Genomic DNA, 27315 nt, shown 5'->3' on the forward strand with positions numbered 1-27315 from the left:
AATTTACCTTTGTTGCCATTGTCTCTGGTGGCGCCCTCGTTCCCTCAAAGGATCCACTCTCCAGCATGTGAATTAAGCGAAATCCCTCTGCGTTGGCTAAGATCTTTATGCCATTGTCATTTGTTGTGACTGCCAACAGGGAACCATCTTCACTGAAACGAAGGCGAGGACTAGCCTGGATCTTTTTGGAAATAACACAAGGATTATAAATTGAGATGTGACCAAGAAAACTTTAAATAATGTGCCAAAACTTTTTTTTTCTCAAAATCATGATCTCTCAAACTCTAAAAATAAACCATCCTCATCTTCAAAAATAACTTCTTACCGAACTACCCTCAACATCAATTGTTGTCAGGATATTGGTGTTATCCATGTCCCAGAACTTTATTTGAAATTCATCACCAGCTGCCAAGAACCTATTCTTGGTTGTATCAAATTGCACAAATTCCACACCTAACGAACGCTTCCTAAAACCAGAATGTGTTCACTTGATTGTTCCCTCACTTTCATTCCACTCAACCAAGTATGAATCACCATCTTTACTTGTTCCATAGGAGAAGGGCTTAGTAAAAAATACAAATGATTATATACTTCAGAAAGGACATAGACTTGACAGAGCATATATAGAAAATTGGAGAAAGTAAAACTCAGATCCACATGAAGACGCTTTACAAACTAAACACTATTCCAAGTTAACATTTTACCTTGTTCCATCAGCAGTATAAGCCATTGTAGTGCACCAGAGGCCTGGAGCATTATAGTCCACCCTAGATCATACAACCAGGCTTTGATCTTTCCATCAATAGTTGTAGAAAAAATAAACTGCATACGAACAAAGAATCATAATCCATCTGTAGTGCAATAAAGTATTTGTCATATGACCAAAAATTCACAGGAAGCCAAATATCAGACAAAAATAAAATATGTAATGTAACTTCAAAACAGCTAGAATTTAATATTACTCAACTACAATGCACATAAATTGTTCAGGTCTCAAGGAACAAATTACCTGTATATCTTCTTGTTGGTAAGGACAAACAGAACATGCAGTTGCTTCATGACCTTCAAATGTATATTGCTTTCAACCAGATACTGCATCCCACACCTACATGCACATACAATTTTTTTTATCATATACATATAAATAAACGACAACTAGAAGAATGAGTCTTGACACATATGATAAAGCACATTGCCTTGATGGTCTTATCAATAGTGTGTGAAAAAACAATATCATTCACACCACCAACATGTGTGTCAATCTGTTTAAATTATATCAATGTTAATAAATTATACTTTCAATACAAAATTAATTGACAGACCTAGAAGAATGTACAGGTTGGCCTCTAAGCATATAAGCAAACCCTTCTAGATGTTGTCTCAAATCACTTGCCACAGTATAAGAATATATGTGAACTATATGTTTGGAAAACGCAACTCCTATAACACAAATGCAGGCATGTCAGTATCTGAATAAAGGGAGTAGTACACCATTGTATTGGTGCGCAACCAACAAAAAGAAGACTAGAGGCATTTGTAGATGGTGTTGAATTTTGTAGCTATGGTCGGTCTTCATAATGTACAAATTTTGTACTTGCAATGATGAAAGATGAATTTTATTTTGTGACAAAAGAAGAAATATATTTTAAGCATGCTTTTCATGCTTGTGAGAAAAGATAAATTATTTTTATAAGCCATGTTCTTCATGAACTTTTCAAAATAAGAAAACTGAATTTTTGAATTTTGATTTGTGGACACCAACATGTCAAGCCAGCCTGTTGTGATAAAGTCAGCTCAGCCACTATTGGCACCCATTCATACCTCTCCAGTGCATGTAAATAAGTGAAGACGTCCTCCCTCCAAGACACAATTCGACCACATCAAAGGACATGATCTGATCTGATGAGAAGTGAAGTTCTGAGGCATATACCTGTGACAGAGGAGCGAAGATTTGAGGCATACATTTGTGACAGAGGAGTGAAGTTCTGAATTATATATCTGTGACAGAGGAGAAAAATTCTGAAGCATATATCTGTGACAGAGGAGAGAAGATCTGAGGTATATTCTTTGTACTTGTTCTCTTTGGAGCAGGCTGAAAAAGTATGGTTGTTCTGAATTATATATCTGTGACAGAGGAGCAAAGCTCTGAAGCATATATCTGTGACAGAGGAGAGAAGATCTGAGGTATACTCTCTGTGAGCAGGCTGAAATTCTCTGTGGAAGGGGCCGAGATCGTCTGTGACCAAGTATGTAATCAAGTATGTGGAAAGAGAGAGAATATCTCTGACATCAAGTCTAGTGAAGCTGCTCAAGATTGATGTTGGTGGACAAGTGAAGAGGTTAGATTTGACAATTTGTTGGTAATCCTATGAAGGCTTCTTATTGAGAAGTGTGACCATTAGCATTAATTTTGATGTATCTCTTGTTGAACTGAATATTTCTCTAAGAAGGTTGCTGAGTTTTTCCCCCAAGTGGATTTTCCCGGGATAAAAATCTTGTGTCTCTCTCGTGCATTGTGATCTCTACTGCTTAATTGTTCTTATGCTTGAACTTTTGAATGTGTAGCTGTTCAATGATACATTGAAGTGCTAATTAATCTTCTACATCATTGGAAGTAATTATCAAGTTTCAGAAATAAGTGTTTGTTTACATTGCACTCAAAAATTCAACATGATATCAAAGCTATGGTTAAGTGAAGTGAAGGAGCACTAAGATCATCACCTTTTGAAGCAGGAGTTAAAGTGAATGAGATTTAAAGGTCAAGTCTATACTTGAGCTTCTTTAAATAAGCCATTTGCACTCCAAGCAAATTTTCAGATCCCTATTAGTCTTTAGATCAAGTACATTTTGTTATCTGCCAATCCAAAGTGAAGTCAAGTGATTCTGTGATATAGGCCAAAAGTCTTCTATGGTGAAGTTGAGATCCCTCTAAGATCCAAGTCATTCTGTGTTGAATAGAGTTATACCTGTGGCAAGAAAGAATTACTTATGTGGTACTCCTATAGTGAAGTTCGAAGGGTAAAATTTGAGACAATTCTATGGTACAGATCCTAGGTTCATCTGAGGTATAGACTGAGAGTCTGAGATATAACTCGAGCACCCAAGAAGGTTGAAAAAAGGCTCCAAGACTGAAGGATCTTAGAAGGCAATTCAAATTGCCCCACTCAGTGTCAAAGCCAGCAAGAGTATTCTTCTTCAAGAAATCTGCTTGCAAGGTATGTATTTGTTTAAAAGCAAAGTTCTGATGAGGTTGAAATTACAAAATATATCTCCCTCAATCCAAGCAAGCTAGTCTGTGCCATATAACCATTTCTAAGGGTTACCTCTATACTCGCAATTCAAGACAGTATAAGTCCAATCGAGTTGGAATCTTGTGAAGATCTTGAAATTTTGTAGTGATAGAAAAAAAAAAGACCAAAAGGGTATGAGGAAAAGAAAGGTATCAGCCAAGCATTCTGAGATATAATGACATAGTCAGAAAATGAGTTAAGAAAATATTTCGTCACCTCTGTAGAAATGTGCAGAAGACATCTTGCACTACATGCCTTCATCTCTGAAGTTTCTGTTGAACCCAAGGAAGTTGAGAAAAATAATTGCAAAAAGTTGTTTGATAATTTGAATCATTCTCAAGAAAACAGCAACATTCCTATAAATCAAGGATTCTATGATCCTCGACATAAAAAGGTAATTTTCCACTAGAACTGTTGAACAATGCGTGAAGCTTTTGAAGAAAAGGTTGAATTCCTCTTTAAGATGGGAGACCAAAGTCAATTGTAGAACCTCTCATTATCATCACCAACACCCATCAATGGTAGTTTGACAAAGAATGAGGATTGCATGAATATGGTGGAAGCACAAAATAGATCTTAAAAGATCTAGGGTTTGAAAGACTCTAGGGATTATGAACAGAAACCTAGATTCATCACTTGTGTAGAGGGCATATTGATCTTTGGACAGCTAGGGTTTGTACACCCTAGCAGGAAAGGGCTTACACTAGAAATCCCTAGGGTTATAGACGAAACCTTAGGGTAGGGATGTTTCTGCTAAAAAACTCTAGCTTATGAAATGACATCATATGGACATGGTTGATTTGCAAAATGGATGCGAGAAGTCTAAGAACAAGAGGAAGATGATATCCTTCTAAAATATAAGTATTCTATCTCTCTTCTTTATCATTACTATTATTGAGTTCTCTAGTAGTTAATCTCTTGTTTTCATATTCCTTTCCTGGTTGTAATTTTTCTTTTTTGATCTCCCAGTGAGGAGTGCAGGTACATGATGGAAGTTGTCTAAGTTTTGGTAGCAATTGATAAGATTAAAAGAACAAAACAAGACTCGGAGCAAGATTTGGATTTAGAGGGAGCAGTTTCATCATCAAGTTTGAAGTATGTCTTGACTTTTGCCTAACAGAAGGCAGTGGTGATTTGACGAAGTTTATAGCAACTTGAGAAAAGTACAAAGCAAAGGACTACCTTAGTAAGAGGGGAGAAGCCTATGAAGGGACATCTTGTCAGGCACACTTTTGTTAAAATTTATTTTTATGATTTATGTTGAAAAGCATACCAGATGAATGCAGAGATGGTCCTCAACCAAAGAAGAAGTGTACATAAGGGCTACCTCAAGACTTTGAGGTACATGAGAAGAAAATTTATGATTGAAGAAGACTTTGTATGATTGAAGAAGTTATTGGACATGGTATCTTTGAGAAGGCCTCATGTGTTAAAAGGATTAGTCATGGAAGAAAGATTTGACTCTTATATAGATTAAGAAGGAATTGGTTGTTGAATTTGATATGAAGGGTTTTTGTTGGGATTGGAAGTTTGGAATGATAGTTGTAAGCCCATGGTGAACAATCTGAGGGATTCTAAGTCTGAGTTGTTGATTGGCTCCTTGATAAACAAGACATTGCTTTGCAATAAGTATCGAGATATTTGCATGATACTGGTTTGAGGTGTTGCAGAATTATGTTGATTCTGATTAAGCAAGGAATGCTATAAGATGGGAAGAGTACATCTAGAAGCTGCTATTGTTTGTGACTTGGTGCTGAAGGGAGTAGAGTGAGGCACCGGTGTATTCCTACTAATGAACAAACAGTTGATATTCTAACAAAACCTTTCCGAGGTGAAGTTCTTTTCAGTGTTGCAGGAACCGTCCCCCCCAAGGATCCAAAGGTAGATCCGCGTCCTATACGGATCCGCCACTGATCCTTCGGCGGAAACGCGGATCGGAAAATCGGATCTGTGGATCGTCTTTTTTTTAGCGATTCCTGCAAAAATGGATTCGTGGGGCCCTGATCCGCGGCTCCTACTGCCCGATTCGTATTTCCCGATCCGCAGTTCCTATTTCCTGATCTGCGGGTCCAGAAAGGATCGGGTGCAAATCTGTGGAGGTTCGGGCGTGTATCCACCGCGGATCCGAGAGAAGGTGGATGGTTCCGCGGGGATTTTTTTGTTTTTGGAAATTTCGAACTGTTCTGTGAGGAACTACACTTTCTGAATACTCCCAAGGCGCTCCCTAATGGTAATGTTAAATTCTTAAAGTAAAAGTGACATTCTCCTTTATAAAGGAGAATATCACTTTTACTTAAATTTTTAACATTACCATGAAATGACTCAGGATGTTTGAGAGTGGTTCCAACCTCATCAGACTTCATATGGAGAAAATAGAATTTCATATCCCATTCAAAATTCAGCAGACTTAACAGTTTTCAGGATCAATGGGATTGTGGCGTTTCATTGGATTATATCATGTATGAGCGCATGTGATTGGCATTTAATCAAGAGCAACAAGCCCTATATGTACCCCCCCCCCCCCAGTGTTGGTGTTATTGATTGTTGAACTCCTTTGTCATGGCCTTAACAATTATGTACCCTTCACTCAAGTCAAAACCATTGATCAGGCATGTTAAGCTTTCTCTACCATATTATAAGGCTTGGATTGAGTTGTTTGATCAAAATTAGGCAATATTGAAAGTAGAGGCAAAGGCTATACAAGAGAAGAGGAATCTAGATTGTAGATGGTTGATGCTAGAATAATTAATCGTTGATGTACAATGGATGGCATATCTATCTTGATTTATGTAAAAATATGCATGTTTTCATGTCTTCTACAACTAATTTGGTATTTTGGATGTTTTTTTAATATAAATGCAAAATATATATATATATAGTAGACGCTTCCGAGACACTTTGCTTCCTAGATTTTTGGAAAATGACGCTTCCGCGTCCCCGTTTCGTCCCTGCTTCGTGCAACATTGGTTCTTTTACTTCAGGAACAAGCTAGGACTTGTTGATACCTTCCTAGTTGAGAGGGAGCGAGATGATATTACATCATGGATATGGATTCTCCTTGTGTCATGTGCTTTGACCGGAATGAGGGAGGTTATCCCTCTGTCAAGTACACCGATCGAAATTAGGCAAAATGGGTTGATAGATTTGATAACACATGAACAAGCATCCTTCATGTGTCATGTACTCTGATTGGAATTAGGGACGTTGTCCCTATATCAAGTACATTGATTCGGAATTAGGAAAAATGATATGGTGGACAAAAATTCTTCCTGTGTCAAGTATTGTGACCGGAATTAGGGACGTTGTCCTTGTGTCAAGTACTCTGACTAGAATTAGGAATGGTAGAGGCTACTCAATTGAGTAGATGCCTTTCAATGTTTTGGCTCGGTTACTAGTAAGAGTAGATACCTTTTCTGCATCAGGCTCGGTCACTCATTGAGTGAGCCCATATAGCATCATAGCCTAGAATGAGACCTGTGGAATGAGGATGTTGATGTCTTGTAGCATTTGTCCAACCCTGCGAATTTGGAATGTGGATATTCTCTAAGGATTGACCATGGTGATGGAAAACCCGTACTAGTCTATATACCATGAGGTTGAGGCATTGACCGGATCATGGTGACTAGTTGTACCACTCACTAAGTGTGCTAGCCTAGATGATGGTACCTAGTGTATATTGATGATGTACCATAGGTGCGTTTAAGTGAAGTGAAGGAGCACTAAGATCATCACCTTTTGAAGAAGCAATTAAAGTGAATGAGATTTAAAGGTCAAGCCTATACTTGAGCTAAAGAAGCTCTAATCAAATAAGCCATTTGCACTCCAAGCAAATTTTCAGATCCCTATTAGTCTTTAGATCAAGTATATTTTGTTATCTGCCAATCCAAGGTGAAGTCAAGTGCTTCTGTGATATAGGCTGAAAGTCTTCTATGGTGAAGTCAAGATCCCACTAAGACCCAAGTCATTCTGTGTTGAATAGAGTTATACCTATGGCAAGAACGAATTACTTATGTGGTACTTCTGTAGTGAAGTTCGAAGGGTAAAATTTGAGACAATTCTGTGGTACAGATCCGAGGTTCATCTGAGGTATAGACCGATAGTCTGAGATATAACTCGAGCTCCCGAGAAGGTTGAAAAAGGCTCCAAGACCGAAGGATCTTAGAAGGCAATTCAAATTGCTCCACTCAGTGTCAAACCCAGCGAGAGTATTCTTCTTCAAGAAATTTTCTTGCAAGGTATGTATTTGTTTAAAAGCAAAGTTTTGTTGAGGTTGAAATTATAAAATATGTCTCCCTCAATCCAAGCAAGCTAGTTTGTGCCATATAACCATTTCTAAGGGTTGCCTCTATACTCGTAATTCAAGACAGTATAATCCCAATGGAGTTAGAACCTTGTGAAGATCTTGAAATTTTGTTATGACAGCCAAAAAAAGACCAAAAGGATATGGGGATAAGAAAGGTATGCCAAGCATTCTGAGATATAATGACATAGTCAGAAGATAAGTTAAGAAAATATTTTGTCACCTTTGTAGAAATGTGCAAAAGACATCTTGCACTACATGCCTTGATCTCTGAAGTTTCTGTTGAACCCAAGGAAGTTAAGATAAACAATTGCAGAAAGTTGTTTGATGATTTGAATCATTCTCAAGAAAAGAGAAAAATTCTTATAAATCAAGGATTCTATGATCCTTGATATAAAAAGGTAATTTTCCACTAGAACGGTGAAGCTTTTGAAGAAAAGGTTGAATTCCTCTTTAAGATGGGAGACCAGAGTCAATTGTAGAACCTCTCATTATCATCACCGACACCATCAATGGAAGTTTGCCAAAGAATGAGGATTGCATGAATCTAGTGTAAGCACAAAATAGATGTTAAAAGATCTAAGGTTTGAAAGACTTTGGGGGTTATGAACATAACCCTAGATTCATCACTTGTACAGAGAGCATATTGATCTTTGGACTTCTAGGGTTTGTAAACTCTAGCAGGAAAAGGCTTAGATTAGAAATCCCTAGGGTTATAGACGAAACCTTAGGGTAGGGACGTTTCCGCTAAAAAACTCTAGCTCGTGAAATGACATCATATGGAGATGGTTGATTTGAAAAATGGATGCGACAAGTCTAAGATCAAGAGGGAGATGATATCCTTCAAAAAAAAAAGTATTCTATTCAAGAGGGAGATGATATCCTCAAAAAAAAGTATTCTATCTCTCTTCCTTATCATTACTATTGTTGATTTCTCTAGTAGTTAATCTCTTGTTTTCATATTCCTTTCCTAGTTGTAAATTTTTTTTATGATCTCCCAGTGAGGAGTGTAGGTACATGATGAAAGTTGTCTAAGTTTTGGTAACAATTGATAAGAATAGAAGAACAAAGCAAGACCCAAAGCAAGATTTGTATTCAGAGGGAACAATTTGATCATCAAGTTTGAAGTATGTCTTGACTTTTGCCTAACAGAAGCCAATGGTGATTTGACGAAGTTTATAGCAACTTGAGATAAGTACAAAGCAAAGGACTACCTTAGTAAGAGGGGAGAAACCTATGAAGGGACATCTTGTCAAGTACACTTGTGTTGAAATTTATTTTTATGATTTTTGTTGAAAAGCATACCAGATGAATGAAGAGATGGTCCTCAACGAAAGAAGAAGTGTACATAAGGGCTACCTCAAGACTTTGAGGTACATGAGAAGAAGATTTATGATTGAGGAATACTTTGTACGATTGAATAAGTCATTGCAAATGGTATCTTTGAGAAGGCTTCATGTGTTAAAAGGATTAACTATGGCAGAAAGATTTGACTCTTTTATAGATTAAGAAGGAATTGGTTGTTGAACTTGATATGAAGGGTTTTTGTTGGGATTGAAAGTTTGGAATGATAGATTGTAAATCCACAGTGAACAAGAGGGATTTTGAGTCTAAGTTGTTCATTGGCTCCTTGATAAACAAGGCACTTGCTTTGCAATATGTATTGATATATTTGCATGATACTATGGTTTGAAGTGTTGCAGGATTATATTGATTCTGATTGAGAAAGGAATGTTATAAGATGGGAAGAGTACATCCAGTAGTTGCTATTGTTTGTGTCTTGGTACTGAAGGGAGTAGAGTTAGGCATCAATGTATTCCTACTAATGAGGAAATAGTTGATATGCTAACAAAACCTTTGTCCCGGGTGAAGTTCTTGTACTTCAAGGACAAGCTAGGACTTGTTGATACCTTCCTAGTCGAGAGGGAGTGAGATGATATTACATCATGGATATGGATTCTCTCTGTGTCATGTACTTTGACCGGAATGAGGGAGGTTATCCCTTCATCGGTCAAGTACATTGACCGAAATTAGGCAAAATGGGTTGATAGATTTGATAACATCATGAACAAGCATTCTTCATGTGTCATGTACTCTGATTGGATTAGGGATGTTGTCCCTATATCAAGTACATTGATAGGAATTAGGAAAAATGCTCTGGTGGACAGACATTCTTCCTATGTCAAGTATTGTGACCGGAATTAAGGACGTTATCCCTGTGTCAAGTACTATGAGTAGAATTAGGAATGGTAGAGGCTACTCAAAGAGTAGGTGCCTTTCAATGATTTGGCCCGACTACTCGAAAGAGTACGTGCCTTTCGGTGTTTTGGCCCGGTTACGAGTAAGAGTAGGTTCCCTTTCAGCATCAGGCTCGGTTACTCACTGAGTGAGCCCATATAGCATCATGGCCTAGAATGAGACCTGTGGAATGAGGATGTGGAGGTCTTGTAGCATTTGGTCAACCCTGCGAAGTTGGAACGTGGATATTCCTTAACGTTTGACCATGGTGATGGCAAACCCGTACTAGTTTGTATACCATGAGGTTGAGGCATTGACTAGATCATGGTGACTAGTTGTACCACAGGCTAAGTGTGCTAGCCTAGATGATGGTACCTAGTGTATATTGATGATGTACCATAGGTTAGGTGTGTTAACCTGGGTAATGGTACTAAGTGGATGTTATAGGTCGAGTGTATTGACCTGAATGATTATGATATTGTGAATTGTGAAACCTTACTCTTAGAAACAATATTTCAACAGAGAACCTCTAGCTAATCATTATGAATACCTCCCTACCTAAGAGCTAGTGTTGAATTTTGTAGCTATGGTCGGTTTTCATAATGTAAAAAAAATTGTACTTGTAATGATGAAAGATAAATTATATTTTTTGACAAAAGATAGATTATATTTTAAGCATGCTTTTCATGCTTGTGAAAAAATAAAATTTATTTTTATAAGCCATGTTTTTCATGGTTTTTTCCTCACCCATCCTCTATTCCACTTTTATTGAATGTCTAGTGCATCTTCACCACTTGAACTTTGTAGACTATACAATTGCAGTTATTCATTATGTAAAAAAGATCAATATACCCAGTTATGAGAGCATAGATAAAACATATAATAATTTGAATAGAAAACAAATGGAGGCACAAATTAGCCAAAGATACTTTTAAGTGAAGTGCACTACATAAAGATATGTTGACTCACCTTAACAGAAGCCAATGGTGATTTGACGAAGTTTATAGCAACTTGAGATAAGTACAAAGCAAAGGACTACCTAGTAAGAGGGGAGAAACCTAAGGGGACATCTTGTCAAGTAACTTGTGTTGAAATTTATTTTTATGATTTTTGTTGAAAAGCATACCAGATGAATGAAGAGATGGTCCTCAAAGAAAGAAGAAGTGTACATAAGGGCTACCTCAAGACTTTGAGGTACATGAGAAGAAGATTTATGATTGAGGAATACTTTGTACGATTGCATAAGTCATTGCAAATGGTATCTTTGAGAAGGCTTCATGTGTTAAAAGGATGAACTGTGGCAGAAAGATTTGACTCTTTTATAGATTAAGAAGGAATTGGTTGTTGAACTTGATATGAAGGGTTTTTGTTGGGATTGAAAGTTTGGAATGATAGATTGTAAATCCACATTGAACAAGAGGGATTTTGAGTCTAAGTTGCTCATTGGCTCCTTGATAAACAAGGCACTTGCTTTGCAATATGTATTGATATATTTGCATGATACTATGGTTTGAAGTGTTGCGGGATTATATTGATTCTGATTGAGCAAGGAATGTTATAAGATGGGAAGAGTACATCCAGTAGTTGCTATTGTTTGTGTCTTGGTACTGAAGGGAGTAGAGTGAGGCATCAGTGTATTCCTACTAATGAGGAAATAGTTGATATGCTAACAAAACCTTTGCCCCGGGTGAAGTTCTTGCACTTCAAGGACAAGCTAGGACTTGTAGATACCTACCTAGTCGAGAGGGAGTGAGATGATATTACATCATGGATATGGATTCTCTCTGTGTCATGTACTTTGACCGGAATGAGGGAGGTTATCCCTTCATCGGCCAAGTACATTGACCGTAATTAGGCAAAATGGGTTGATAGATTTGATAACATCATGAACAAGCATTCTTCATGTGTCATGTACTCTGATTGGATTAGGGATGTGGTCCCTATATCAAGTACATTGATCGGAATTAGGAAAAATGCTCTGGTGGACAGACATTCTTCCTATGTCAAGTATTGTGACCGGAATTAAGGACGTTATCCCTGTGTCAAGTACTATGAGTAGAATTAGGAATGGTAGAGGCTACTCAAAGAGTAGGTGCCTTTCAATGATTTGGCCCGGCTACTTGAAAGTGTACGTGCCTTTCGGTGTTTTGGCCCGGTTACCAGTAAGAGTAGGTGCCTTTTCAGCATCAGGCTCGGTTACTCACTGAGTGAGCCCATATAGCATCATGGCCTAGAATGAGACCTGTGGAATGAGGATGTGGAGGTCTTGTAGCATTTGGTCAACCCTGCGAAGTTGGAACGTGGATATTCCTTAACGTTTGACCATGGTGATGGCAAACCCGTACTAGTTTGTATACCATGAGGTTGAGGCATTGACTGGATCATGGTGACTAGTTGTACCACAGGCTAAGTGTGCTAGCCTAGATGATGGTACCTAGTGTATATTGATGATGCACCATAGGTTAGGTGTGTTAACCTGGGTAATGGTACTAAGTGGATGTTATAGGTCGAGTGTATTGACCTGAATGATTATGATATTGTGAATTGTGAAACCTTACTCTTAGAAACAATATTTCAACAGAGAACCTCTAGCTAATCATTATGAATACCTCCCTACCTAAGAGCTAGTGTTGAATTTTGTAGCTATGGTTGGTCTTCATAATGTAAAAAAAATTGTACTTGTAATGATGAAAGATAAATTATATTTTTTGACAAAAGATAGATTATATTTTAAGCATGCTTTTCATGCTTGTGAAAAAATAAAATTTATTTTTATAAGCCATGTTTTTCATGGTTTTTTCCTCACCCATCCTCTATTCCACTTTTATTGAATGTCTAGTGCATCTTCACCACTTGACCTTTGTAGACTATACAATTGCAGTTATTCATTATGTAAAAAATATCAATATACCCAATTATGAGAGCATAGATAAAACATATAATAATATGAATAGAAAACAAATGGAGGCACAAATTAGCCAAAGATACTTTTAATTGAAGTGCACTACATAAAGATATGTTGACTCACCTTCATTTTCTCCATAGATATCTCCCTTTTCTCTATCTGCTTCCTTCATTTCCTTTTCCACACCCAACAAACGAAACCCAAACCAAACTACAAAAAACATAAGATTTAAAAAAAAAAACAAAAAACGTAAGATTTAAAAAAAAAACAAAACAAAACAAAACAAAAAACAAAGGAAAATGAGTACAACATACCCAACCAACAAAACCAAGACCAAACTACAAAAAGGAGAAAAAAAATGCAAAACAAAGGAAAATGTGTACAACACAACATGGCCATGCTCAAACTCAACAAGACAAAACATGCAAACAAAGACAAAGAAAAAATTGCAAACATCCCCTTTGCTCATCATCTCTCCTGCAATGTGTTGTGCTCCACTGAAAAGAAAAAAAATTGGGTTGAATAAGGTTAAAATAAACACAGTTAGTAATGGTGAACATATTTCAAAACCAATAATGATTTATAATAGTAAACTCACCTCCCTTATGGTTTGTTTTATAACAATGGACACTTTCTTTTGTATTACACTTTCTTGTGCTCATCAGAACAAGCCATCTACAATAGATACACAATAAGATATTAGAATCATTATATAAGTTAAACTAGAGAGTTGAACGCAATAATTACTCATATAAAGAAACATACATTTCTTTGAGATTGCTATATAAAATGTGAGAGCCCATTTTGTACTTCACATATTCATGCTCACTAGAACAAGCCATCTGCAATACATACACAATAAAATATTAGATTTCTAATCAAAATTAAACTAGAGAGTTTGAAGGCATGAACTTGTCATGCAATTTAGTTCAAGTCTAGTTATATTTTGTGTTATATATCAAAAAAGTATAAATTTTCTAAACTAGATGTACTTCTACTATATATACAAAACAAGGTTTTCATAAGAGAATTTTTTTCAGAAATTTAAAAAAAATAATAATAATAATAAAATAATGTAAGCATATCTCAACATATTGAACACCCAAAATCCTAGGGTCCACAAGGTGGTAGTGTTGTTTGTTAACACGATAGTTGATTGGTTGAAGGTAAATATGCTTGCTTGCTCGAATTTACCCACTTCCTCTATAGGGGATGTTGTGTGGGGGTGTGTGTGATGTGGAGTAGAAAACATACAATTTTAGAGATACCATTTGATGTATATGTCAAACCACTAATTGAGTAGTACTACCCGAGAACCATGCTAGAAGGAGAAATAGTCGTGCAAAAAAATAAATAAAATACTATTTTCTTGGAAAACCACATGACTCACCCATCCTATATGTTGCATCTACATTGCCTAAGATATCTTCTCCACTCCACCATCCTAGACACTGCAATTATAGTCACTCACTGCAAAAAGTAATATTATATATAAGATCACAAATAAACCAAGAGAGAAACTGATAACAAATATACAGAGCAATAAATTAATGATACACATACATTCTTACCCTAAAAAATATGGCTCACCGATCGTCCACTTTGCTTCTGTAGAATGTCTAGGGTATCTTAACCACCATACAACAGTGGTCACTTGTTGCACAAAGCAAATCAATATAGTAATGTATGAGACCATATAGAAAACATATAATAAATAAAAAAGAACCAAATGCAGACATGAATAAGCGAAAGATAATTATACGTGAAGAGCATTGCATATAGTTAAGGCGAATCACCTTCATTTATGAATGATAACATCCATCTCATCTCTTTTATTTCGTTTCCATGTTGTCTTCCTTTCCTTTCACACAACACAACAAACAAAACCAAGACCAAACTACAAGAAATGAGAAAAAAATGCAAAAGTTAAAACAAAGGAAACGAGTACAACAGAAAGCATGGCCATGCTCTCAACAAAAACAAAGCATATAGACAACAAACAAAAAACTGCAAACTTCCGCTTTGCACATTATCTCTATTGTAGTGTCCTCTCCTTCGCTGAAAAGAAGAAAAAAAGGAGGGGTGAATAAGGTTAAAATAAAGTCACAAATTGTAATGGTAAGCATAATTCAAAACACATAATTATTCATAGTAGAAAACATACCTCGTCCAAAAGTTTGTTATATAAGGATAGACACTCGATTTCGTATTCAACTTACTCATGCTCACCAGAACAAGCCATCTACAACAAATAAATAATACGATATTAGAATCATTATACAAGTAAAATTGGAGAGTTGAATGCAAAATCAATCATAATGTGAAACATAACTCACTTTGAGTATTTTTATATAAAGGAGGATAATCCATTTTGTATTTCACATATTTGTGCTCACTCGAATCAACCATCTAGGGTAGATACAAAATAAAATATAAGAATACTAATAAAAGTTAAACTAGAGAGTTGAAGGCATGAACCTATCATTGAACATAATTCCAGTCCATTTATATTCCATGCTATATCTCAAAATATATAAATTTGCTAAACTAGATGTAATTCTACTAGGAATAATGCAATCAATGTTATCATAAGAGAAATAATTCTTTTTGTAAGAGGGATATAAGCATATTTAAACATATTGACAACACAAAATCCTAGGGGCCACAAGGCAATAGTGTTGTCTATTAGCATAATGGTTGATTGGTCGAAGGCTCAATATGCTTGCTTGCTCGACCATACCATCCTCCTCTTTAAGGCATGTTGTGTGGGGGCGTGTGTGTGATGTGAACCAAGAAAGCATATAAATTTAAACATATTATTTTATGTATAGGCCAAACCACTAATTAAGTGGTAATACCCAAGAACCATGCTAGAAGGGAAAACGTCGAGTAAACAAAAAATAGTACGACTATTTTGTTGGAGAACAACATCGCTCACCCATCCTCTGCACTACGTTTATGCCTAAGGTATCTTCTCCACTCGACTCTCCTAGACACTATAATTGTAGTCACTGCACAAAGTAATGTTATATATGAGATCACGAATAAACCATGAGAGCTTAAATAACAAATATATAGAGCGATGAATTAACCATACATATCGCCCACGGGGCTTTGGATTGACGGTGAATGGGTGCGCTGTTAAAGCACTCCTTGTGATAGGTCACTGGTTCAAATCCCCCGTGGGTACTTGGGTTAGTCTTAACTAGAAAAAAAAAAAAATTAACCATACATATCTTTCCCTCCCTTGGCTAATATTATAGTAGTGGTAATAATGAAAAACAAGCCTAGTATAACTTCTCCATTTCTTTCATATCAAAGTTATCGGAAAAATCTTAAATCTCACACCCATGAGAAATATCATACTACCTTGAAACCATTACAAATCATTTTTTGCAAACAGCAAATATTTTAGTGTATTACAGGAAAATAGTACTTTGTAGGAGAAAAATATACCTCACCCATCCTTTGTGCCATGTTTGTTAAAACTCTAGTGCATCTTCACCGCTTAACCTTTGTAGACTATACAATTGTAGCTGTTCACTACATAAAAAAGATCAATATAGCCGATTATGAGAGCATAGATAAAACATATAATAATTTGAATAGCAAACAAATGGAGGCACAGATTAGCAAAAGATACTTTTAAGTGAAGTGCATTACATATAGATATGTTGACTCACCTGCATTTTTTGCATAGATATCTCCATTTTCTCTATCTGCTTCCTTCATTTCCTTTTCCACACCCAACAAACAAAACCAACACCAAACTACAAAAAACATAAGATAATAAAAAGAAAACAAAAAACAAAGGAAAACAACTACAACATACCTAACAAACGAAATCAAGACGAAAGAACAAAAAACGAGAAGCAAAATGCAAAACAAAGGAAAACGAATACAACACAACATGGCCATGCTCAAACTCAAAAAAACAAAACATGTAAACAAGAACAAAGAAAAAATTGCCAACATCCCCGCTGCACATGATCTCTCTAGCAATGTGTTGTCCTCTGCTGAAAGAAAAAAAAAGTGGGTTGAATAAGGTTAAAATACACACAATTCGTAATGGTAAACATATTTCAAAACCAATAATGATTTATAATAGTGAACACACCTCCCCTAAAGTTTATTTTATAACGATGCACACTCCTTTTTGTTTTCCACTTGCTTGTGCTCATCAAAACAAGCCATCTACAACAAATAAAAAATAAGATATTAGAATCGTTATATAAGTTAAACTAGAAAGTTGAACGCAATAATTACTCATATAAAGAAACACACCTTCATTTATGAACGATATCCTCCATCTCATCTATTTGATTTCGTCTCCCTGTTGCCTTCCTTTCCTTTCGCACACCGAACATACAAAACCAAGACCAAACTACAAGAAATGAGCAAAAATGCAAGACAAAGGAAAACGATTACAACACAAAGCATGGCCATGCTTAAACTCAACAAAAACAAAACATAGAGACAACAACAAATAAAAAATTGCAAACTTCCCCTTTGCACATTATCTCTACTATAGTGTACTCTCCTTCACTGAAAGGGAAAAAAAGTGGGGTTAATAAAGTTAAAATAAATACACGGATAGTATTGGTAAGCATAATTCAAAGCAAATAATTATTCATAATAGCAAACATACCTCGTCTAAAGTTTGTTATATAAGGATAGACACTCGATTTTGTATTCCACTTACTCATGTTCACTAGAATAGGCCATCTACAGCAAATAAATAATAAGATATTAGAATCATTATACAAGTTAAATTGGAGAGTTGAATGCAATAATCAATCATAATGTGAAGCATACCTCTCTTTGAGTTTTGTTATATAAAGGTGAATAATCCATTTTGTATTTCAAGTATTCATGCTCTCTGGGATCATCTTTGGAATCAACCATCTGGAGTAGATACAAAATAAAAAAATTGAATTCTAATAAAAGTTGAACTAGAGAGTTAAAGGCATGAACTTATCATCCAACTTAATTCCAGACCATTATATTCAATGCTATATCTCAAAATATATAAATTTTGTAAACTGGATGTAATTCTAATAGGATTAATGCAATCAATGTTATCATAAGAGAAATAATTGTTTTTGTAAGAGGAATCAAAGCATATTTAAACATATTGACCACCCAAAATCCTAGGGGCCACAAGGTAGTGGTGTTGTGTATTAGCATAATGGTTGATTGGTCAAAGGCTCAATATGTTTTCTTGCTTGACCTTACCATCCTCCTCTCTAAGGCACATTGTGTGGGACTATGTGTGTGATGTGGACCAAGAAAGCATATAAATTTAAACATACTATTTATGTATATGTCAAACCACTAATTGAGTGATAATAACCAAGAACCATGCTAGGAGAAAGTGTCGAGCAAACAAATAATAGTAACACTATTTTGTTGGAGAACAACTTCACTCACCCATCCTCTGCACTGCATCTACAATGTCTAAGGTATCTTCACCAATCGATCCTCCTAGACAATAAAATTGTAGTCACGCACTGCACAAAGTAATATTATATATGAGATCATGAATAAACCATGAGAGCCTAAATAACAAATATACAGAGCGATGAATTAACCATACACATTCTTGCCCTCCCTTGGCTAATATTATAGCAGCGACAATCATGAACAATAAGCCCTAAACATGTGAACCCTAGTATAACTTTTTCATTTCTTTTAGATCAAAGTTCTAGGAAAAAACTCGTATCTCACACTCATAAAAAAATCATACTACCTAAAAACCATGACAAAAGGATAAATCATTGTGCAAACAACAACAACAAAAAGTTGTGTATTAGAGGACAATAGTATTTTGTAGGAGAAAAGTATGCTTCACCAATCATTTATGCCACGTTTGTTGAATGTCTAGTGCATCTTCACCACTTGACCTTTGTAGACTATACAATTGTAGTTGTTCATTATGTAAAAAAGATCAATATACCCAATTATGAGAGCATGGATCAAGCATATAATAATTTGAATAGAAAACAAATGGAGGCACAAATTAGCCAAAGATACTTTTAAGTGAAGTGCACTACAGAAAGATATGTTGACTCACCTTCATTTTCTCCATAGATATCTCCATTTTCTCTATCTGCTTCCTTCATTTCCTTTTCCACACCCAACAAACGAAACCCAAACCAAACTACAAAAAACGTAAGATGAAAAAAAAACAAAGAACAAAAAACAAAAAACATAAGATTTAAAAAAAAAACAAAACAAAAAACAAAGGAAAATGAGTACAACATACCCAACAAACAAAATCAAGACCAAACTACAAAAAGGAGAAAAAAAATGCAAAACAAAGGAAAACGTGTACAACACAGCATGGCCATGCTCAAACTCAACAAGACAAAACATGCAAACAAAAACAAAGAAAAAATTGCAAACATCCCCTCTGCTCATCATCTCTCCTGCAATGTGTTGTGCTCCACTGAAAAGAAAAAAAAGTGGGTTGAATAAGGTTAAAATAAACACAGTTAGTAATGGTAAACATATTTCAAAACCAATAATGATTTATAATAGTCAACTCACCTCCCTTAAGTTTGTTTTATAACGATGGACACTTTCTTTTGTATTACACTTTCTTGTGCTCATCAAAACAAGCCACCTACAATAGATACACAATAAGATATTAGAATCGTTATATAAGTTAAACGAGAGAGTTGAACGCAATAATTACTCATACAAAGAAACATACCTTTCTTTGAGATTGCTATATAAAATGTGAGAGTCCATTTTGTACTTCACATATTCATGCTCACTAGAACAAGCCATCTGCAATACATACACAATAAAATATTAGATTTCCTATCAAAGTTAAACTAGAGAGTTTGAAGGCATGAACTTGTCATGCAATTTAGTTCAACTCCAGTTATATTTTGTGTTATATGTCAAAAAAGTGTAAATTTTCTAAACTAGATGTACTTCTACTATATATACAAACAATGTTTTCATAAGAGAAAAAAAATTTCAGAAATTAAAAAATAATAATAATAATAAATGTAAGCATATCTCAACATATTGAACACCCAAAATCCTCGGGTCCACAAGGTGGTAGTGTTGTTTGTTAACACGATGGTTGATTGGTTGAAGGGTCAATATGCTTGCTTGCTCGAATTTACCCACTTCCTCCATAGGGGATGTTGTGTGGGGGTGTGTGTGATGTGGAGCAGAAAACATACAATTTTAGAGATACCATTTGATGTATATGTCAAACCACTAATTGAGTAGTACTACCCGAGAACCATGCTAGAAGGAGAAATAGTCGTGCAAAAAAATAAATATAATACTATTTTCTTGGAAAACTACATGACTCACCCATCCTATATGTTGCATCTACATTGTCTAAGATATCTTCTCCACTCGACCATCCTAGACACTGCAATTATAGTGACTCACTGCACAAAGTAATATTATATATGAGATCACGAATAAACCAAGAGAGAAACTGATAACAAATATACAGAGCAATAAATTAATGATACACATACATTCTTACCCTAGGCTAATGTTATAGCAGCAACAACCATGAACAATAAGCCCTGTAAATGTGAACCCTAGTATCTGTATAACTTTTTCCATTATTTTGTATCAAAGTTCTCGAAAAATATCAAACCTCACACCCATTAAAAAGATTATACTACCTTGAAGCCATGACAAAAGACTATATCATTGTGCAAACAACAAATGTTTCAGTGTATTAAAGCACAATTATTATGTAGGGAAAAAATATGGCTCACCAATCGTCCACTTTGCTTCTGTAGAATGTCTAGGGTATCTTAACCTCTATACAACAGTGGTCGCTCGCTGCACAAAGTAGATCAATATAGTAATGTATGAGACCATGTATAAAACATATAATAAATAAAAAAGAACCAAATGCAGACACGAATAAGCGAAAAATAATTATAAGTGAAGAGCATTGCATATAGTTAAGGCGAATCACCTTCATTTATGAATGATAACATCCATCTCATCTCTTTTATTTCGTTTCCTTGTTGTATCCTTTCCTTTCACACAACCCAACAAACAAAACCAAGACCAAACTACAAGAAATGAGAAAAAAATGCAAAACAAAGCAAATGAGTACAACAGAAAGCATGGCCATGCTCTCAACAAAAACAAAGCATATAGACAACAACAAACAAAAAACTGCAAACTTCCGCTTTGCACATTATCTCTATTTTAGTGTCCTCTCCTTCGCTGAAAAGAAAAAAAAAGGAGGGGTGAATAAGGTTAAAATAAAGTCACAAATTGTAATAGTAAGCATAATTCAAAACACATAATTTTCATAGTAGAAAACATACCTCGTCCAAAGTTTGTTATATAAGGATAGACACTCGATTTTGTATTCAACTTACTCATGCTCACCAAAACAAGCCATCTACAACAGATAAATAATACGATATTAGAATCATTATACAAGTAAAAATGGAGAGTTGAATGCAAAATCAATTATAATGTGAAACATAACTCTCTTTTGAGTATTTTTATATAAAGCGGGATAATCCATTTTGTATTTCACATATTTGTGCTCACTGGAATCAACCATCTAGGGTAGATACAAAATAAAATATTAGAATTCTAATAAAATTTAAACTAGAGAGTTGAAGGCATGAACCTGTCATTGAACATAATTCCAATCCATTTATATTCCATGCTATATCTCAAAATATATAAATTTGCTAAACTAGATGTAATTCTACTAGGAATAATGCAATCAATGTTATCATAGGAGAAATAATTCTTTTTGTAAGAGGGATCTAAGCATATTTAAACATATTGACAACCCAAAATCCTAGGGGCCACAAGGCAATAGTGTTGTCTATTAGCATAATGGTTTATTGGTCGAAGGCTCAAAATGCTTGCTGTTCGTCCTTACCATCCTCCTCTTTAAGGCTTGTTGTGTGGGGGTGTGCGTGTGATGTGAACCAAGAAAGCATATAAATTTAAACATATTATCTTATGTATAGGCCAAACCACTAATTGAGTGGTAATACCCGAGAACCGTGCTAGAAGAAAAAACATCGAGAAAACAAAAAATAGTAAGATTATTTTGTTGGAGAACAACATCACTCACCCATCCTCTGCGCTGCGTTTACAATGCCTAAGGTATCTTCTCCACTCGAATCTCCTAGACACTATAATTGTAGTCACTGCACAAAGTAATATTATATATGAGATCACGAATAAACATGAGAGCTTAAATAACAAATATATAGAGCGATGAATTAACCATACATATCTGCCCTCCCTTGGCTAATATTATAGTAGTGGTAATAATGAACAAGAAGCCCAGTATAACTTCTCCATTTCTTTCATATCAAAGTTATAGGAAAAATCTTAAATCTCACACCCATGAAAAATATCATACTACCTCGAAACCATTACAAATCATTGTGTAAACAACATATATTTCAATGTATTACAAGAAAATAGTACTTTGTAGAGAAAAATATGCCTCACCCATCCTTTGTGCCATGTTTGTTAAAAGTCTAGTGCATCTTCACCGCTTAACCTTTGTAGACTATACAATTGTAGTTGTTCACTACATAAAAAATATCAATATAGCCGATTATGAGAGCGTAGATAAAACATACAATAATTTGAATAGCAAACAAATGGAGGCACAGACTAGCGAAAGATACTTTTAAGTGAAGTGCACTACATATAGATATGTTGACTCACCTTCATTTTTTCCATAGATATCTCCATTTTCTCTATCCGCTTCCTTCATTTCCTTTTCCACACCCAACAAACAAAACCAACACCAAACTACAAAAAACATAAGATAATAAAAAGAAAACAAAAAACAAAGGAAAACAACTACAACATACCTAACAAACGAAATCAAGACGAAAGAACAAAAAACGAGAAGAAAAATGCAAAACAAAGGAAAACGAATACAACACAACATGGCCATGCTCAAACTCAACAAAACAAAACATGTAGAAAAGAACAAAGAAAAAATTGCAAACATCCCCTCTGCACATGATCTCTCTAGCAATGTGTTGTCCTCTGCTAAAAGGAAAAAAAAAGTGGGTTGAATGAGGTTAAAATACACACACAGTTAGTAATGGTAAACATATTTCAAAACCAATAATGATTTATAATAGTGAACACACCTCCCCTAGAGTTTATTTTATAACGATGGACACTCCTTTTTGTTTTCCACTTGCTTGTGCTCATCAGAACAAGCCATCTACAACAAATACAAAATAAGACATTAGAATCATTATATAAGCTAAACTAGAAAGTTGAACACTATAATTACTCATATAAAGAAACATACCTTCATTTATGAATGATATCCTCCATCTCATCTATTTGATTTCGTCTCCCTGTTGCCTTCCTTTCCTTTCGCACACCGAACATACAAAAGCAAGACCAAACTTCAAGAAATGAGAAAAAATGCAAGACAAAGGAAAACAATTACAACACAAAGCATGGCCATGCTTAAACTCGACAAAAACAAAACATAGAGACAACAACAAATAAAAAATTGCAAACTTCCCCTTTGCACATTATCTCTACTATAGTGTCCTCTCCTTCGCTGAAAGGAAAAAAAAGTGGGGTTAATAAGGTTAAATTAAAGACACGAATAGTATTGGTAAACATAATTCAGAACAAATAGTTATTCATAATAGCAAACATACCTCATCTAAAGTTTGTTATATAAGGATAGACACTTGATTTTGTATTCCACTTACTCATGCTCATTAGAACGGGCCATCTACAACAAATAAATAATAAAATATTAGTATAATTATACAAGTTAAACTAGAGAGTTGAATGCAATAATCAATCATAATGTGAAACATACCTCTCTTTAAGTTTTGTTATATAAAGGTGGATAATCCATTTCGTATTTCAAGTATTCGTGCTCTCTGGAATCATCTCTGGAATCAAGCATCTGGAATAGATACAAAATAAAAAAAATTGAATTCTAATAAACATTGAACTAGAGAGTTAAAGGCATGAACTTGTCATCCAACTTAATTCTAGACCATTTATATTCAATGCTATATCTCAAAATATATAAATTTTGTAAACTTGATGTAATTCTACTAGGAATAATGCAATCAATGTTATCGTAAGAGAAATAATTATTTTTGTAAGAGGAATCAAAGCATATTTAAACATATTGACCACCCAAAATCCTAGGGGCCACAAGGTAGTGGTGTTGTGTATTAGCATAATGGTTGATTGGTCAAAGGCTCAATATGTTTTCTTCCTTGACCTTACCATCCTCCTCTCTAAGGCACATTGTGTGGGACTATGTGTGTGATGTGGACCAAGAAAGCATATAAATTTAAACATACTATTTATGTATATGTCAAACCACTAATTGAACCAAGCGCTAGGAGAAAGTGTCGAGCAAACAAATAATAGTAACACTATTTTGTTGGAAAACAACTTCACTCACCCATCCTCTGCACTGCATCTACAATGTCTAAGGCATCTTCTCCAATCGACCCTCCTAGACACTAAAATTGTAGTCACACACTGCACAAAATATATATGAGATCATGAATAAACCATGAGAGCTTAAATAACAAATATATAGAGCGATGAATTAACCATACACATACTGCCCTCCCTTAGCTAATATTATAGTAGCGACAATTATGAACAATAAGCCCTAAACAATCATGAACACTAAGCCCTAAACATGAACTCGTATCTCACACTCATAAAAAAATCATACTACCTAAAAACCATGACAAAAGGATAAATCATTGTGCAAACAACAACAACAAAAAATTGTGTGTTAGAGGACAATAGTATTTTGTAGGAGAAAAGTATGCTTCACCAATCATTTATGCCACGTTTGTTGAATGTCTAGTGCATCTTCACCACTTGACCTTTGTAGACTATACAATTGTAGTTGTTCACTCCATAAAAAAGATCAATATAGCTGATTATGAGAGCATAGATAAAACATATAATAATTTGAATAGCAAACAAATGGAGGCACAAATTAGCGAAAGATAATTTTAAGTGAAGTGCACTACATATAGATATGTTGACTCACCTTCATTTTCTCCATAGATATCTCCATTTTTTGTATCTGCTTCCTTCATTTGCTTTTCCACACCCAATAAACGATACCAACACCAAACTACAAAAATGAAAGATAAAAAGTAAACAATAAGAAAAAAACAAAGGCAAACGAGTACAACAAACCCAACAAACGAAACCTAGACCAAACTACAAAAAACGGAAATAAAAATAAAAAATAAAACAAATGAAAACAAGTAGAATATAACATGCCCATGCTCAACTCAATAAAACAAAAAATGCAAACAAAAACAAAGAAAAGATTGCAAACATCCCCTTTGCATATCAGCTCTCCTGCAATGTGTTATCCTTCGCTGAAAGAAAAAGAAAGTGGGTCGATTAAGGTTAAAATACACACACAATAGTAATGGTAAACATATTTCAAATCCAATAATTGTTCATAATAGTAAACACACCTCACCTAGAGTTTGTTTTACAACGATGGACACTCTCATTTGTATTCCACTTGCTCGTGCTCATCAGAACAATACATCTATAACAGATACACAATAAGAAATCAAAATTGTTATATAAGTTAAACTAGAGAGTTGAACGCAATATTTAATCATATTAAAAAACACACCTTTCTTTGAGATTGCTATATAAAAGTTGAGATGCCATTTTGTACTTCATGTATTCATGCTCCCTGGAACAAGCCATCTGCAATAGATACACAATAAAATATTAAATTTCTAATCAAAGTTAAACTAGATAGTTTGAATTCATGAACTTCTCATGCTATATTTAGTTCTAGTCCAGCTATATTTTGTGCTATATCTCAAAAAATATAAATTTTCTAAACTAGATGTACTTCTACTATATACAAAAACAATGTTTTCAACTTTTCATAGGAGATATAAAAATTTCAGAAAAGGAATCTATGCATATCTCAAAATATTGAACACCCAAAATCCTAGGGTCCACAAGGTGGTAGCATTTTTTTTAACACGATGTTTGATTGGTTTAAGGGTCAGTGTGCTTGCTTGCTCAACCTTACCCACCTCCTCTATGAGGAATGTTGTGTGGGGGTGTGTGTGTGTGATGTGGAGCAAGAAAACATATAATTTTAAAGATACCATTTGATGTATATGTCAAAGCACTAATTGAGTAATACTACCCAAGAACCATGATACAAGGAAAAATTTAAAATAGTCATGCAAACAAATAAATATAATACTATTTTCATGGAAAACCACATGACTCACCCATCCTCTATGTTGTATCAACATTGCCGAAGATATCTTCTCCACTTGACCATCCCAGACACTGCAACTATAGTCACTCACTGCACAAAGTAATATTATATGTGGGATCGCGAATAAACTAGGAGAGAAAGTGAATAACAAATATACAGAGCAATAAATTAATCATACACATACATTCTCGCCCTAGGCTAATGTTATAGTAGCAACAACCATGAACAATAAGCCTTGGAAATGTGAACCCCAGTATAACTTTTCTCTTTATTTCGTATCAAAGTTCTCGAAAAATCTCAAGCCTCACACCCATTAACAAGATCATACTACCTTGAAGCCATGACAAAAGACTATATTGTCGCGCAAACAACAAATGTTTCATAAAGCATAGTATTATTATGTAGGGTAAAAGTATAGCTCACCGATCGTCCGATCAGCCTTTGTAGATTGTCTAGGATAACTTAACCACTATCAAATGTAATCTCTCGCTACACAAACCAAATCAATATAGTTGTTTATGATACCACATATAAAATATATAATAAATTGAAAAAGAAACAAATGGAGTCACGAATAAATGAAAGATAATTGAGTGGAATGCATTGCATATAGTTAAGTTTATTCACCTTCATTTATGAATGGTAACCTCCATATCATCTCTTTCATTCGTCTCCCTGTTGCCTTCCTTTCCTTTCATGCACCCAACAAACAAAACCAAGACCAAACTACAAGAAATGAGAAAAAACGCAAAACAAAGGAAATCATGTACAACACAAATCGTGGCCATGCTTAAACTCCTAAAACAAAAACAAAACATATAGACAACAACAAATAAGAAATTGCAAACTTCCCCTTTTCACAGTATCTCTACTATGGTGTCCTCTCCTTCGCTAGAAGGAAAAAAAAAAGGTGGAGTACATAAGGTTAAAATAAAGACATGGATAGTAATGGTAAGCATAATTCAAAACAAATAATTATTCATGATAGCAAACATAACTCATCTAGAGTTTGTTATATAAGGATAGACACTCGATTTTGTATTCCACTTACTCTTTCTCACCAAAAAAAGCCATCTACAGCAGATACATAATAAGATATTACAATCATTATACAATTTAAGATATTAGAATAATTATAGAATTTAAACTGGAGAATTGAATGCAATAATCAATCATAATGTGTAACATACCTCTCATAGAGTTTTGTTATATAAAGGGGATAATCCATTTTGTATTTCACGTATTCATGCTCACTGAAATCAACCATCTGGATACAAAATAAAATATTAGAATTCTAATAAAAGTTAAA

The 27315-nt window shown here is 34.8% G+C and overlaps 1 long non-coding RNA gene across 7 annotated transcripts; it reads right to left on the minus strand.

Moving 5' to 3' along the window:
• Nucleotides 1-52: 52 nt before the first annotated feature.
• On the minus strand, nt 53-27219 carry LOC149231425 (uncharacterized). 7 transcript variants are annotated; one of them, XR_016248066.1, is made up of 40 exons: nt 26634-27219; nt 26430-26495; nt 26017-26096; nt 25395-25471; nt 25233-25304; nt 24786-25125; nt 24177-24256; nt 23574-23663; nt 23407-23483; nt 23043-23303; nt 22876-22952; nt 22439-22525; nt 22217-22298; nt 21831-21906; nt 21058-21134; nt 20697-20953; nt 20491-20557; nt 20069-20148; nt 19449-19525; nt 19283-19358; nt 18807-19181; nt 18585-18645; nt 18164-18243; nt 17549-17638; nt 17382-17458; nt 17018-17278; nt 16851-16927; nt 16417-16746; nt 16190-16276; nt 14898-14975; nt 14530-14791; nt 14305-14386; nt 14124-14203; nt 13499-13575; nt 13332-13408; nt 12857-13230; nt 1010-1105; nt 705-822; nt 326-537; nt 53-175 (listed from the first exon to the last, which is right to left on the minus strand). It is a non-coding gene; the product is annotated as an uncharacterized LOC149231425 (long non-coding RNA). The 7 variants fall into 7 exon arrangements; XR_016248065.1 differs by having other exon boundaries at nt 22439-22768; XR_016248068.1 differs by having other exon boundaries at nt 326-562; nt 22439-22768.
• Nucleotides 27220-27315: the final 96 nt, after the last annotated feature.

This window comes from Pinus tabuliformis, chromosome J, assembly GCF_031772625.1.
Source record: "Pinus tabuliformis cultivar Carrire ecotype Pingquan chromosome J, CPIR1, whole genome shotgun sequence".
In the NCBI taxonomy this organism is placed as follows: Eukaryota; Viridiplantae; Streptophyta; class Pinopsida; order Pinales; family Pinaceae; genus Pinus; species Pinus tabuliformis.